Source organism: Corvus brachyrhynchos, unplaced genomic scaffold, assembly GCF_000691975.1.
Source record: "Corvus brachyrhynchos isolate BGI_N302 unplaced genomic scaffold, ASM69197v1 scaffold130, whole genome shotgun sequence".
NCBI lineage: Eukaryota > Metazoa > Chordata > Aves > Passeriformes > Corvidae > Corvus > Corvus brachyrhynchos.
Genome location: NW_008236193.1, coordinates 69,394 through 73,747, shown reverse-complemented (window position 1 = coordinate 73,747; position 4,354 = coordinate 69,394). Strand labels below are relative to the sequence as shown.

The following is a 4,354-nucleotide window of genomic DNA, read 5'->3' as shown; positions in this document are numbered from 1 at the left end:
GATGCGCGGCCCCGGGCGGAGAACGGGCACGGCCCCGGAGGAACGCGGGGAAGGGCACGGGGGGTCCCCTCCCCGCGCAGCCGTGGGCAAAGGGGAGGGGACGCTCCCCCCGGGCAGCCTGGGGTGCCCAAGTCTCGGAGTGCCCTGTGTGGGGTCCCCGACCCCATGTCAGCACCATGGGGTACCCCCGACCACCCTGCTTGGGCTCCCCCAGCCCCACTCCGCACACCCGGGTACTCCCCCACTGCCCTGCCTGGGCTCCCCCCCATGCCAGCACCCACAGGTCCCCACCTGCCACCCCGCCTGGGGTCCCTCAGCCCCATACCAGCACCCCCAGATACTCTCCCACCCCTGCCCCATGACAGCCTGTTTGCATCCCCCTGCCCCGTGTCCCCCTGCCTGCCCCAGGACAGGGTCTGGGGGCCACCTCACCCTGAGCTGCTCTCTCCGCACTGGAGGTGGTTGTGGATTTGTGGATGAACACAACCATCTCCCCTCCATCCCATGGGAAATTGGGGCAATCCGGGCACAAACAGCACCGTGACCTCAGGAATGAGCACAGCCCCCAGCCCAGCCAGGGCTCCTGCGTTTGTGCCCTGTGCTGGGCTCCACTGTCCCTTGCAGCAGTGCCAGGGAGATGCCCGGCTCATGGGACAATGACCCGGAGCCCCCCAGCAGCACCCCCATCCCACACGGGCACAGCACTCACCATTGCCCATTCCTCCTTGGAGCTCTCCTCTTGCTCCCCTTCGCTCCTGCCGAAGCCTCCCAGAGCTGTGGTGATTTGGTTAATTGGGCTCTGAGGATGGCAGAGGCCAATTCCCTCCTCGGCTCTGACTTCCAGCGTGGAATTGTTGCTCCTCTCCAATCATCACTGGTCAGTCCAGGCTGGCCTTAGCCTTGCTGGTCCCTGGCCTCAGGGGCCATGGACAGCTGATGCACAGCGCCTTGTGCCCTTGATGTGCTGCGTGCCAGCTGACCAAGCACCACCTGAGCCATTCGGTGACATTTGCTGTGTCTGACAGCGCTTTTCAAGCAGGGTTTGGCAGCATCTTCTTCACTTTCCAGCTGAGGAACCTGAGGGCAGAACTCAGGGGGAAGGAATGGGGCTCAGCACTGGACGCCAGGCGGGTCCAATGCCGTGGTTTTGCCTGGACTGGCTCCGTTTGTGCAGGATTTTGTCAGGAGAAATGCCAACAGCTCTCCCAGCCTTGTCGGTTCCACTCCCAACTCCCATCCCTTGCTGCAGCCCAGTGCTTCTGCTGATGGAGGTTCCTGGTGCCTCCTGCTGCTCGCTTGCTCCGGGATGTGGATTTATAATTTCATTGCAGGCACACGCAGCTCGGGCTTTCCCATTTGAGCTTCATCCCCAGCCTCAGCCCTGGATCTGCGGTTAAAACCAGGAGATTTATGCGGCTGGGAAGGAATTTCATTGTTGTTTTAAACAATATCAACTTATCTGCTTAGGAAAAGATGAAAAATCCAGGCACGGAAATCGTGGCTGGTTTAGTTGGGGATGGATTTTTAAGAGGCCGGCGTGGGGGGGAGGGTGTGCCGGAGCAATCCACGTCTCATTTCCATTCCCCGGGATGGAAAGGTGATTCTGGCTAATTTGAACACACTCATTAAGCTGCTGTATCAAAAGCACAGAGTCAATTAAGCAGCGTCCCCCCTGCCCTGGCTCTGCAGGCTGTGCTGCTCTAATCAGGGATGGGGGGAATTGCTGCTGCCTCCACACAGCTCCCGATCCCTGTGCTGGGAGCCAAGGGCTGAGCTGACTTTGCCTGCTGGAAGATGCTCTCCTGCCTGCTGGCCAGGGTTAGAGGTGGTTTTGGGGGAGCAGGCTGCTGATAGTGCACTGGGGGAGCTGGGGGAGCCCCAGGTTGGAGGGGGCTGCTTTGTCCTTGTCCCCTCCCCAAGCACCTCACCAGAAAATCAAGTTATTTCTGTCTTACTGTGCCCTCTTTGCGCCATTATTTTATTTTGGGGGAAACCAAGGCACGGGCTGGGATAAGGGAACAGGCAGCTTGTGATCCAAGCCTGTGCCGTGGGTTCTGGCTCAGCCGCGCTCCCCCTCTGGGCTCTCTCCTGTTGTCACCTCCTCCCGTTAAATCCAGTGCCCTTCTGGCATCACTTTGGGCTCTAAGGAAGGAACAGGAAAAAGCTGTGGAAGAAAAGCACCAGGCTGAGGTGATCAGTTCTGCTTCCCCAAGCTGGAATCCAGCACTGGACATCGGAGAATCCCACAGGGCCCTTGGTCTCGTGCTCCAATTAATTCAAATTGGCTTCGATATGAGATAAATCCAAAGGGATCCTAGGCCAGGAGCCAGGGACAGGTTGGGCCAGCAGGTCCCTGAAGGGGCTGTGGCATTTGGGGTGCTGAGATGGGACCCGGTCCCCTCCCTAGGGGGCTTTACCCCCACCTGTCACCTCTGTCCCAAGAGCCTGGCCCTAAACAAAAACAGCCCCCCCAAATGAGGATGGGGACCCATAAACCACCAAAAACCTCCAAAATCATGCTGAGCATCAGGACTGGGATGAAATGGGGCCAACCCGGGTGCCAGCTGTACCCTGGGAACACAAATGTCATGGAATCATAGAATCATCGAGGTGGGAAGAGACCTTCCGGACCACCCAGTCCAACTGTCCCCCAGCTTGGGGGGACACACAGGAGAGGCAGGACCCTGAGGCTGTTGGGGCCGGTGCTCCAGGGCCGGTCCCTGCTTTTGGAGATGCTGTTCCAAGTGAGCCGGTGCTGGGAGTGTCTTGACAAGTTTTGCTGCTTTCTGGGGCATTTTCACACAGACTCAGCAAAATGGTTTAGGGGAAAAAAAAAAAAAAAAAAAAAAACAAGTGTGAGAGAAATAAAAAAATCACAGCTGCTCTGGCACACGCTCAAAATCCCAGAGAGTTTTTGACTGAAACGTGCCAAGGGGAAAAAAATAATTCCGATAAAGTGAGAAGTAACGTCCCTTTTGCCCCCAGTTTGCCCTCTGTGGTGGAGTGGGGGATCTTTCCCTGCTGATCCCAGGATCCAAAGCCTCTCCCTGCCTGCAGGGTCCCTGCCAGCCCCTCCTACCGCCGGCCACACTGGTCCCCTGCCAGCCCGAATGCAGCATTCCAGCGCTGCCAGCTCCGGTGACAGCCCGGCAGGTTTTGTCCCCTCTCAGGATGCAGCAGTGGGAGCCATGTGATGCCAGCGGGCTCCCGGTGCCCATTAATTTTGCCTAATGGGAGCCTCGATGGACTCCTCGAAGGAGCTGGCTGGATGCTGGATCCACGTGCTCCTGCAGGATTTGGGTTTTGGGGAGCCACTTTGGCGCTGGGCTGATGCCATGAGGGCTTGGGGGTGCCAGGGAGTCAGTCCTGGCTTGGCAGCCCAGACCCCCCGCCCCAAATGCCCCTGAGCAGAGCCAGCCACACCACAGGGACTGGGGACAGCACCGTGCCCAGGACTCGCCCCCGGGGCTGACCTGGGGGGTTTATGGGGTTTATTCTGTGCTGGTCAGAGGCTTTGCAGTGCCCCAAACACCACTGGAGGGTGACACTGCACCGTGCCCTGGGGACACTGCCCTGTGTTGTCCCCTCCATCCAGCCTGGAGCCACCCTCTCCCAGGGCTGGGAGCAGGGAGATCCCATGGGCTTGCTCTGCCCTGCTCACCCATCACACCCAGAAATGCAGCTCCGCCTCAGGTGTGCACTCTGGCAGGATGCCAGCCTGGAAAAGGGGGGGGCACAGCCCCACTGTGGGGTTTGGGGGGCACAGGGAAGGGTGGCTGCCATACCACGAGTGACATCCGTGACCTGCTGCGCACGGAGCTGGGGTTGTTCCCCCTCCAAAGCCCCTTTCCTCCAGCTCTCTCTGCCCTGCCCCCGATGTCTCAGTGTCTGCTCTCCTGATCTGTTCATTTTGGGCACGAGCCCCTGAGAGGGGACGATCTCCCCTCGTGGTCCCTGCCAGAGCCCTGGGCGGGCAGCCCCACTCTGCACACACGGACTAATCCCAGTTACTTTTAATAAATATTTGGCAACAACAATGGAAGTTTCTTTGGCCAGGGAGCTGCTGTTCTCAGCTGTGCCCAGCAGAAGCACCATCAGGAGAAGGGTTTTCATCCAAGCAGGAAGGACAGGGACCTTTCCCCTCTCTCACTGCCTCGGTTTTGAGCGACAGCAGTGCTGGGATCCTCACCTGCCCTTGCTCCCACTGCAGCCCCTAAGTCAGCCCTCATGCATGGCTCCAGGTGTCCCTTCTGGCATTGAAGTCACCCCAAGGTGACAAATTCCACCGAAGGAGGATTTCCTCTCTTTTTTGAGGGCCAGTTTGCAGAAGCACCCAGCCCCAGCCGGCTTCAGC

At 59.1% G+C, this 4,354-nt stretch overlaps 1 long non-coding RNA gene across 1 annotated transcript in view; it reads left to right on the top strand.

The window, feature by feature from the left end:
- The window catches only part of LOC108447881, a 12,436-nt gene that overhangs the window by 2,498 nt on the left and 5,584 nt on the right, over window positions 1–4,354 (top strand). The window lies entirely within an intron of this gene.